The sequence below is a fragment of the Protopterus annectens genome, chromosome 5.part0 (genome assembly GCF_019279795.1).
Source record: "Protopterus annectens isolate FY-2018-M chromosome 5.part0, PAN1.0, whole genome shotgun sequence".
NCBI classification, from domain to species: domain Eukaryota; kingdom Metazoa; phylum Chordata; order Ceratodontiformes; family Protopteridae; genus Protopterus; species Protopterus annectens.
In genome coordinates, this window is record NC_056735.1 from 1,464,085,526 (window position 1) to 1,464,097,956 (window position 12,431).

Sequence of the window (12,431 nt, forward strand, 5' to 3'; positions counted from 1 at the left end):
TAGTGCTGAAGTGAACAGCAATAATTTAGTTTTTTTGGGGTTCAGGAGGAGGCAGCATTGTAGGAACCAGTTTTGTACTAAGTTAAATAATTTTTGGGTAATGGATTGGAGTTCAGCTGAAGAAGAGGCAGCACAAATTAATGTGGAGTCATCTGCATATTGTATGCAGGTAGTTTGAGGAAGATTTACATTTAGATCATTAATTAATATAGAGAAAAGGAGAAGTCCCAAGATTGAGCCTTGAGAGACACCAAGGGTAATAGGAAGATGTGTGGATAGGTGATTGTCCCAAAGGACTGCTTGCTGTCTATTTTCTAAGTAGGACTTGAACCATTGTAATGCTTGTGTGTCTAGTGAGAGTGATTTAAGTATGTTTATAAGTAACTGATGGTTAACCATATCGAAGGCTTTAGAGAGGTCAATAAAGAGTGCAGAGGAAAGCATGTTGTTATTACGATTTTTGTTAATGCAGTCAGAATAGGATAAGAGAGCAGTGGTAGTACTATGGAAAGGCCTAAAGCCATGCTGACAGTCAGCTAGCAGGTTATTGTGGAGAAGGTGATCAAGTAGTTGCTGGTGGATGCATTTTTCAATGATTTTGGCTAGAGGAGAGAGTAGGGCTATGGGGTGAAAGTTAGAGATTTCAGTTGAGTTACCACCCTTGTAAAGTGGGATAATGTGAGAGATTTTCCAGAGAGATGGGATGGAGCCTTCAGTAATGGTTCTATTAATTAGGATGGAAATGGGATAGATAAGTACTTTTGCTGCAATTTGCAGGTATTCATCTGGTAGCAGATCAGCTGTGGGTGTGCATGGTTTGTGAAGTAGGGTGTATATGAGGGATGTTGGAACTGCTTGTAAATGAAAGGTAGGAGGTAAGCTAGTTAAGGAGGAAGGCAGACTTGAGCTAACAGGTGGTAAGGAGTTTGCTAGAGATTGGACAGTTTCAGTAAAAAAGGTATTGAAAGTATCAGCAATTTGGTTGGGAGTGTTAAGAGAGAGGCCTGATGGGGTTGGTGTCTTGGAGTGGCCTGAGTGTAGAAGTCTATTAATACCTGACCAGAAACTTTGTGGTTTTTGCTGATGATTTTGTTGGAGTTTAAAGTAAAAGTTTTTTTTGTCAAGAAGTTTTGATTTTTTTTAGTGGTGTTTCTCAGCTGTTTAAAGTTTTGATGATCTGTTGGGGGTTTAGTAGTTCTCCATTTAGACCAGATTTTATTTCTCAGTAAGATTTTATGCCTAGTCTCTTTAGTGAGCCATGGAGCAGTTTTACTTCTAGTTCTAATAGAGTGAGTGGGGGCATGGTATTCCATGATTTGTAAGAATTTAGAGTTAAAATAGGATGCTGCTTCCTTAAGAGGGAGGTGTTTTAGGGGTGACCAGTCACAGACTTTAAGCTCTGCTCGGAAGCTTGCTGTGATAATTTTTTTTGTTCTGGGTAGTTTTAAAGATAGTTTGGTTGGGAATAAAGGTCTTTTGTCTAATCATGTAAGTAAGTGAGTGGTCACTAATGTCATCATGAAGGGCGCTGCTTTATATGAGAGGGGATGGCTATTTACTAAGACCCAGTCTAAGGTACTCTCTTTGTTACTGGGTTTATGGATTCTGGTGGGGGTGGTGATTGTTTGGGAAAAGCCATAAAGGTTTATATGGATTGCAGGTTTGGCTGAGGTACAGCTATTCCAATCTATATTAAAATCACCAAGTACAATGGTTTTGTGTGGGAAGGATGTGGAAAGTCAGCTGAGGGTACTTTCAAGGGTGTTTATTTTATTGCCTAGTGGTAGGAGCATATTATGTATATGGATTTGCTAGCATTGATCTGAAGCTTAGAAATAAGGATTTCAGCATTACTATCTAAAGGTGGTTTTACATCTAGTGGAGTAACATGTAACTCTGATTTGTACAGAATTGCTACCCCTCCACCCTTTTTGGTTATACGGTCTAATCTGAGAATATTATAACCAGGTGGGATGATTTCATTGTCCTTCGTTACTGGTTTGAGCCATGTTTCTGTTAAACATAGTATGCCAAATGAATGTATGTCTAACAGAGCATGTAGTTGGCTATTTTTATTGTTTAAGCTACATATGTTGAGATGGCCTATGAGGAGAGAATTAGGGGTTCTAGTGGGGGTGTATGGGGTGGAGGGATGTGATAGCTGGGGGTTAGTTGGGACCTTATTGTTTGGGCCTGAGTTGGGATGAATGTCACCATAGAAGTAGAAGGTGTTTTGAATACTATAATGTAAGCTTTAGGAGTTTACAGAAAATGTTTTGTGACTTCTTGGCTTGGAGGTAAGTAATATGGGCTACCCTATGATACTTTGGTAAAAGATAGGTTGCAGAGGATGTTATGTTAAAATGGCTTTGTGAGGCCCACTGAGTTAGTAGTGATGTTTGTTTTAAGGGATGGTGGGATCTAGTATAATGTAGGTATTCATAGAAGGTAAGGATATATGGTACATATATAATGGGTAGTATTACAAGCAAGAGAAGCAGATTTATCTATCTTGGTATGTAAGTTAGGGGCATAGTGGGGGAAAAGATAAAATATAATCAGGAGGTAGGGGTTGATAGAAAGCTAGTTTGGAGTGAGATAGTGTTTCCATAGTAGTAGTAATCAGTAGCAGTGTGAAAGTAGGTGTGTAAGTATTTAGTGTGAAATGAGTACTAGTAAGCTATTGGATGGCATGGTAGGGGGTGTGGTCTCAGAAGTATAAATGTAGGAGTACTGGGGTGGTTGGGAATTGGGGGTAGGGTAGGGGAGCGGAATGAGCCCACAGGGTGAATGGAGGGGGTTAGAGCAGTTAAACGAAGAAATTGCAGAGACAATCTGTGAGCAGTAGACTCCTGAGGCACTCTTGGTAGTTACAGGTGAGTGGGGTATGATAATGCAGCTGTTTTGTAAGGGATAGTAGTGTGGAATGAGAGAGAAAAAAGCTAAAATAGAGGGGGAAATTCTGGGAACAGTCTGATACAGGTAGAAAAACTTAAAAAGTAGTCTGAAATGTAATACGGGAGAGTAGGGGTAAGGGATGCAACACAAGCCTAGATTAGGGTGCCACCTAGTGGGCAAAATGTATAGTACAGCAAAAGGTTAGCTGTAATAGAAATAGCTAGAAAAGATGGCTCAGGCAATATATACAGAGGAGAGAAGCATTGCTACTTATGGGGTAGAAAGGGGTATGGCTGCTGGATTCCTGGCTCGGTGGCTTGATTACATATGACACTAAGTTATTAGAATAATAAAACAGTTTTACTATACATCTTCAACACACTCTGTCTGATGTCTTCCAGACCTAGTAAGCCCTTATGTAAAATACAGCATAATGACCTGTCTGTCATATCTTCTATACATTTCTGGAGGACTCTGATGTCTTCTTAACCTGGGAGGCCCTTATGTAAAATACAGTGCAATGACCTATCCAGCATACTTGCTATGTATCTCAGGAGCACTCTCTCAGATCTCTTCCCAACCTAGTAGTTCCTTATGTAAAATACAGAACAATGACATATGTTCTAAACGTACTGTATATCTCGGGAGCACTCTGTCTACCTTCTTCTGACCTGGTAAGGCCTTATGTAAAACACAACACAAAGATCTGTCCCACATACCTTCTATACATTTCTTGAGGACTCTGATGTCTTCCTGAGAGTCAGTACTGTAAAACACAGTGCAATGACCTTCTTTGCATACTTAATGAACATCTCAGGTACACAATGACGTCTTCCCATCAGGTAGGCTGTTATGCAGTATACAGAGCAATGACATGCCCTGCATTTGTAGTTTATATCTCAGGACTACTCTATTTGATGTCTTCTTGACCTACTTGGCACTTATGTGAAATACAGCACAATGACCTGTCCTACATACTGTACATCTCAAGAGCACTCTGTTTGACATTTGCAGACCTGGGAGGCCCATATGTATAATAAAGTAGAATGACCAGTCTTGCTTACTTACTGTAGGTCTCTGGAGAACTGTTACATTTTCCTGACATGAGAATCCATTATGTAAAATATAGTGCAATAACCTGTTCTTCATACTTAACAGTACATCACGGCAGGACTCTGTCTGGTGCGTTCCTGATCTGGGAAGCTTGATTGTAAAATAATGTGCAATGACCTGTCCAACATACATACTGTAAATTTTGGGAGCAATCTGCTGTCTTCTCAGTCTGGAAGGAAGCTATGTAAAATATAACACAATGACCTGCACAGCATACTTAGTGAAAATCTTGTAAGCACTCTGACATCTTCTTGGCCTGGGAGGCCCTTATATACAATGCAATGCAAAGACCTGTCCTACACTCTTACTGTATATCTCAGGAGCACTGTATCATCTTTCTAACGCAGGAGGCATATATGTAAACTGCAATGCAATGATCTGTACCACAAAGTTGCTGTACATCTTGGAAACATACTGACATCTTTCAAACCCAGGAGGCCTTTATGTAAACTATAGCACAAGGACATTTCCCACATACTTTCTGTACATCTGAACAGCACTCTAACATCTTACTGTTCGGTGACCTGTTCCCCATACCTGCTGTACATGTCAGAAGCACACTGACATTTTCAAAACTCAGAATGCATGATTGACCTCTTGAGTAAGTTTGTGACACAAGTTATGACCTGTGATAGACCTGTTGAAGAAATATATACTCTAGTTGTGGGAGATAGTCAAGCACAATGTTACAGCAGAGTAAATGAATGCTAGTAACATCTTTACTGCTGGCATACTATGATGTCACCAATCTACCAGCTATCAATGCTGATAACAGTAGGTGTGGCCTAGGTGTAGCATTACTCCAGATGCTTGAATAACATTCTGTTGTCTATTGCTCCAGAATGCTAACAGATGCTGAATAGAGAGATTCTAGATTGAGAAAGGCTGCTTGACAAGTGTGTGTGTGTGTGTGTGGGGGGGGGCTTTAGAGAGGTTACAGAAGCCTTTGCTTACACTGATTAATTCTTATGACCTAAGCAATGTGCCATCTAGATGTCAAAGACTACTCATCAGCCTGAAATGGTACAATGCCAAAGCAATCCAATGTGCCTGGGAAAGAGATATTCATATCTCACATGTTATCTGGAAATGCATATGTGCCCAATGACTGTCAGATACTGAAATGTTACCACTTACATACAGAGAATAATGACAGCAAAATCTATGACTACCAAGAAACTAGAAAAGTTAAAGCAATCTAGCTGAAGTGACGTCAGGTTACATATCAGTATCATATATGTCCAAGGTGGATGGCCAAATTGCTGGACATACACAAAGCATTTTATAAATAAGTGCTACACAGTCAGAGCACAACTTTAAGAACATGATTATTATTGCACCAACACATGGTAGTAGTACACTCATCACAAAGTGCTGAGGTATTGAGAATAAAACACAAAGAACACCAAAGTCACACAGAATGTCACGAAAGAGTCAAAATGTCAGTTTGGTGGCCAAATATTAAGGGAAATATAACAAATCCTGTGACAAAATGTCAAGTCTGTATTGTTCAGAAACCATCTCAATGAAGAAAGCCATAATTACCAATAATCTAACTGCATGATCTCTGGCAAGACACAGCACCAGACTGTTGTAAGTTGGAAGACAAAAGCAACTTAATAGTGATAGACCATTATTCTCATGACATAGAGTTACTACATGTACTAACTATGACTAGCTAACAAATAATATTCAGGTTAAAGGCCATGTTCTCAAGAAAAGGAATATTGATTGAAGGGGTTACAGGCAATGGTTCACAGCTCATGTCGACAGAGTTTCAGCAGTTTGCTGACAACTACGGTTTTATTGATACAAGTCCTCACTATCTTCAATCAAACGGTGAAGCTGAGAGCAGTTCAAATGGCTAAAAAGATGTTATGAATCCTTATCCTCACAGAACTCAAATGTCATATTAAGCTCCTTCGCATAGCCTAACTCTGCTAATACTTGGAATACAAACATGAACAAATATGTCAAAGTTAGAGTCAAAACTCAGGCCAAAAACTATACAAGAGTCAATAAAACAGAATAACAAAACAAAAGTTCATATAAGAAGTTTTACCACAAGCTCAATTCTATACAACCACTACCTATCCTTCAACTAGGCCATTCAGTTCACATGAAGTTAGAGATCAAGAGAAAGTGAGACACAAAAGGTGTTACAGTATGAAAGACTAATGAACCAAGGTCATACATGGTGTAAACCGAAGATGGTGACATAATAAGATGCAATTACTCACATATTCACATAGTTCATGGTGAGTAATCAAACAGGACGAAAACAGTTAAGAAATGAGAAAAAATAAAAAAAATAAAACCACTGTGCTAGGAACCAAAAAAAATATGTAGCATTATATTTGATGCTGTGGATCAAGTTTTGCCAGACATCAGATGAGGTAATTTTAGCAGTCAACTGGAAAAGATGAAATTCTAATGGCTCCCTATTGAAATGCTGGCACTTGAAATGCTGAGTGCTAAAAAGATGAAAAAAGACAGAAACTAATGGAGAAAAGTGAATCTCTAACATCGCTCTTCTCCACTAAACTTCTTTTTTGCAGGGGGCAAACCCCCTGTACCCCCCTAATGTGGGTGTAAGACCCCCACCCCCAAACTTATTTATGCCAACTCTAGGATCACCATAAATTGGAGAAAAGGGAATATTCAGAGAAATGGCCATTTCAAACTTATTATATATAAGTTCACTAGTTTGGCCATTTAGTCTCCATGTTTAAGGAATTGGTCTAATGGGTGTCAACATTTCAAGTGGTTACCAGGTCTAATGGCTATAAGGGTTGCCACTACTAGCTCAAATGAGCACTTAAGTCTTGTTAGTTTTATTAAAATTAAAATAATTGAAATAGTAATGACAACCTGGATTATTCTGCTTTTTATTATACATTTCATTATGTTTTTTTTTTTCTAGTTTCCTGACTTTTACCACTATTGTTGTATAAATGTCATAGCTAAAGCCACCAGATGGAAGCAGAAGTTACATAGCTAGGCTATTCTTTTTCTAGAAAAGAGGTTGCAGGGATAATCTCAATTTCATCTCTGCTTCCATTCTGTCAAAATCAGGTAGAGTGCTACAGACTACTTAATATGGACCTTCTGCACTTATGGTAAGTACCCACTGTGAAGCAGGAATAGTTCTGTCATCTTGTGTAAAGCACAGAAAACATGGATATACCACAAGCTTTTGGAGCATAGCACCTAAAAGTGAAGGAGAAACTGACAAACTTGAATAGAGCCCTGAAGTCTGGATACACACACACACACACACACACACACACACACACACACACACACACACACACACACACACACACACACACACACACGCAGACATTCTTACACATCCTTATTTGTGTATGCTTTGTTGCAAGTGTTTTGATATATTGCTGATTTATTACTCACTTTCTCAGCTAATCTCCCTGATGTTATCTTTAGTATTTTCCTATGTGTCTATCTTTAGGTATTCTGTACGAATGCACATATGACATACTGACTTCTAGTTTTGAGGCAGTAAATGCTTTCCTCATCCTATGCTTCATGGCTCAATTTCTTTGTATATTTATGCATGTGTATATTCTTTGTATATTTACATACACACACACACACACACACACACACACACACACACACACACACACACACACACACACACACACACACACACACATATATCTTTCTCACTATGTGCACAAAAGTGTAGATGGGTGGCACAGATGCTCTATCCAGCAACCACAAAAAGGATCCAGCATAGCAAGAAATCTCCAAAATGAGATTTGAAAAAGCCACAGGGCAAAACACCAGGTTTATTGTGAGGTGGGAAGCCTTTACCATTGAAAAATAGATCAGCTTCATTTGGAGATTTCTTGCTGTGCTAGATCCTTTTTGTCAAAGTCAAAAGTAAACTTTATTGTCATTCAGAAATCACACTAGTGCAAAAACCGAACAAAATTCTGCATCTCCAGACTCAATGTGCAGATAACATATAGACTATTTTTACAGACATTTACACATGTAACACCAGCATCACGGACATGCAGGTAAACAGACTAGTATTGTACATAATTAGAAACACATTTTAACACTTACTAGTATGAGACTTTAGTATTGCACAGGTACTTGGTTAAGACATTGCATTGATCCTTGCACAGAAAGAGACATTTGAGTATTGCACTGTGAACATTAGAGTATTGCACTATGGTTAATTTACGAATTCACAACATGTATTGCACTGAAAGAAGAATTAAAGAAATTAAATCAAAGAAAGAAGAATTTTGCAATTGTTTTAGATAGATAGATAGATAGATAGATAGATAGATAGATAGATAGATAGGTAAATAGATATTACCATTACCTTTTGCGGTGAAGTGCCTTGTGTATCTTAGTGAAAGGTTAACCTATATCATGTATGACTACTGTTGGCTTTCTTTTCTGTAACTGAACATGTACTTCTGTTACTTTTTAAAAATATCATATGTAATAAAAATATTTAAGAAAAGGGTGGTCATAGAGGGAGGGTCACACTAAATGCAGTCCTGTGGGAAAGAAATGGCAGTCCAATCTTTTAAAACCCTGTGGAGAAAAGCAGATACATCTTTAAATGATACTGAAGATGAGTTCCCCAAGTCTGAAGATATTCTGCATAACCATACCATAAAAACAACTTCCACCATCAAATACCCAGGATCATGGTTTGATCAATCTCTAAAATTCCATTTCCTCATAGACAGAGTCAGAGCAAAAATAAAACTCCCTTCTCTTCTGTACCCTTCTCTATTTCTACCAGCCAGAATAGCAATCAGCAAAGGCATTTTCATCTCACAGCTAGAATATGGACTACCTGTTTTCATACACACCTCCAAGGCAAATACCATCACACTCCAGATAATCTCTAAAAGCATATGCCAATTCATCAGAAATTCACTACACAGTGAGCATCACTGTATCACTCTAGGAAAAAGCCAAATGGTTACCCATAAGACAAATATATAACTTATTACGAGCACTATTCTAGAAACTACTCCAACTCCATGTTCATGACTTAACTTTATGAAAAAAATAATTTCCTCATACAGCCTGCGACATGACTCACAAGCTATACCAACTCTCATGATCCACAGATCTGAACAAACTCCACAGCGCTGCATATACACTCTCCTCTCAAGGTGCCAACTGTTTGTGTCAAGCTCTCTTCACCGACCTACAGGAAATCCAGCTCTTACACCAAATTCAGAATGCAACTTAAAAACACATCTTTATCCATTCCAAAGATTAGGGGTACAATTTTGATTTTGTGTGTGTGTGTGGTTGTGTGATTGTGCACGGACATGTTCTTTGTATAAACATATGCAAATTATTTTATACAGATATCTATCTGTATATATAATGCACATTTCTCTGTAGGTTTTTCTACAAATTTGTATATATAATCGATTAATCATTATCTTCCTAATCCCATCTCTCTGATGTTACCTGTTCCTGTGTATTTACACATATTCCTGCCACTCCATGTACAGGCACATCTGTTCAGGTTTTTAGGCAGTGAAAGCTTTCAGCATTCTGTGTATCTTTGCTTCAGGCAGTATGCAGTTCCAGTCTTGGAATTCACTTGACTCTACTCATGAACCCCTCCCAACTCTCCATGCTAAGGGTACATCTAATTCAAGAATATCTATCTATCTATCTAACTATCTATCTATCTATCTATGTATCTATCTATCTTATTTAGCTCATGAATTAGCTTTCATATACTGTATCAGTACTTTACTTAATAATCAGATGACTACCTTTTAGGAATATAGTGGGAGACTGTATTGGCTCAGCTACTGAAAACATTTTGCATTGCACCTAGATGCACTTGCCCATTCTTGAGTGAGTGTGTGTGTGTGTGTGTGTGTGTGTGTGTGTGTGTGTGTGTGTGTGTGTGTGTGTGTGTGTGTTATGTGTGTATGTGTGTGTGTGTGTGTGTGTGTGTGTGTGTGTGTGTGTGTGTGTGTGTGTGTTGTGTGTGTGTGTGTGTGTGTGTGTGTGTGTGTGTGTGTGTGTGTGTGTGTGTGTGTGTGTGTGTGTGTGTGTGAGTGTGTGTGTGTGTGTGTGTGTGTGTGTGTGTGTGTGTGTGTGTGTGTGTGTGTGTGTGTGTGTGTGTGTTTTTCCCCATCTACACATATTATTGCTGCCATTATTATGACAAACTCCCTTACAACTAAGTTGCTTATATGCATTATTTGAACCTCAGGCCAACTCAGGTTACCCGTAGACGTTGAACAGAGAGAGCATATTTTTTCACTGAAGAAATTCTCACTATCCTCTGTTTTATTGTATATTATATTCATGTAACAAAAGTTCAGAATTAGATGATTATTTTGGTTATTTGAGATTATACCTATCACACTGATAAATACAGTGACTTTGTACTAACTTAGATAAGGTTTAGAAACTACCAATTACAGTAAAGATGCAAAATATATATGTACTGCTGTTCCTTTCACTGTCATTAAATGTGATTTGTTTAAGTGCACGTGTATTAAAGTATTTTCTGTAATTTACCTGGATTTTTATGCAGACAATAGAAATGTATATATTGCTTGTTACTGCTATATATTGCTTAGATCTGATGAAACTCTGACAAAGGTGAAAACTCTCATCTCTTGTTTAAACTTAATCATCCATGCAATAACAGCTCTGAATCCTATTTTCATAGGATCATAGGATCACGGTAATTTACAAGGTTAATGGCTCTAGGGCCCCTACAAGCCTAGACAAGTTCAATTCTTGTTCCCTTAAAGGTCTAGATATATGGTCTCTGTTATAAACAGATCTAAATCAGCACCGGCTGTCCCTATCCAAGAGGAACACAAGTGAAACCCCTGGGGTGAATTTACAGTTACCCATTCAATCACCCAGATTGCGTTTGAAGAGGGCCAATGAGACGCTCCATTTAATGTGAAGTGGGAGTCTATTCCAAAGGTACAGTAACCTCAGGGATACAAATCTGTCCCTGCAGCAGGTTCTATTAATGTCACATACCAGGTTAAGGTCTTTAAAGTGAGTAATCCATGGACCATTTGACTTGCAGATATGCAACATTTCCAATAAAGAACGGTCAGAGGTCACTTTGTATGCAAGTCAGAGATTGCCTCTGAGTAGTCTGTATGAAACAGAATAAAGTGACAGTGATTTCAGATGATCCACATAGGACAGATGCTGAAGACCTTGAATTTTCCTTGTGCGAAAACTTTGTGGTCTCTCCAATTGCTGCAGGTGCTCAGAAAGGTACATACCAAAAGGGACATTGTACTCAATTATTGGCTTGATGAGGGAAGAGTACAGGGAGGTTATAACTTCTTTTTTTCTGGAGGCAATTCTCTTACTTATGAGATGAACAATATAGCATGCCCTTCTTACCACTGTGGAGACATGGTGATCAAAGGTAAGGTTGCTGTGAACCTGTGTGGCCAGGTGTCTCACCACTGAGTGCATACTTAGGGTGTTGCTATTGATGTGGTCATTAGCAGGAACATCTCTCTTACCGAAAGGGATGATAATGCATTTTTTGCATTGAGTTTAAGGCCATGACTTTGGCACCAAACATTTGTTTGTCTAAGACCCTCTTGTAGGATGTTGACATCATTTGGAGACTCTGTGACTGCTCTCAGTTTGCAGTCGTCAACAAACTTTGTCAGCCACAGACTTTTAGTTTTTGTTGTACTTCAGAGAAATAGATTCCAAACAGTAGAGGTCCCAGGACTGATCCCTGTGGAACACCACTGGTTACGGGTCTGCTGTTTGAGGTGAATTCCACTGTTTTGACTATATCTCTTTTATTAGTGAGCCAGTTAGCAACCCACCAAATGATATAAGGGTTAATACCTAGCTGGGTGAGTTTGTCAATGATGCTTGTCAAAAGGCTTGGCTAAATCTAGGTAGGTTGTATGCACAGATTTCCCCTTGTCCAGGGCCTTGGTGACTGTCTCGAAGAATTCCACCAGGTTTAACAGGCATGATATCCCTTTGACAAATCCAATCTGAGTAGGGTCAAGTGTTTGAATATTACCTATATCCTCATTGATATATTCCATGATGATTCACTCCATGGCCTTGCAGATAAGGCTAGTCAGGCTAATAGGTCTATAGTTCCTGGGGTGAATGGACGCACCACCTTTGTGCAAGGGAATAACGGTGGCCATTTTCTATTCAGCTGGTATGAAGACGGTGCTTAGACTATGATAAAAAAGAGTACCCAATAGTGTTGCTAATTCCTGTTGGAGCCCATGTAGGATGCAGCGTGGGATGTTATCAGGTTCCATAGATGCTGTGTTTTTGGCCTTAGAGAGGGTATTACAAGGTAGAGGATAGGTGTTAGGGATGTCATGGGGTACATGTGATGGGGACAGGTGAGCAAAGTTTTCACA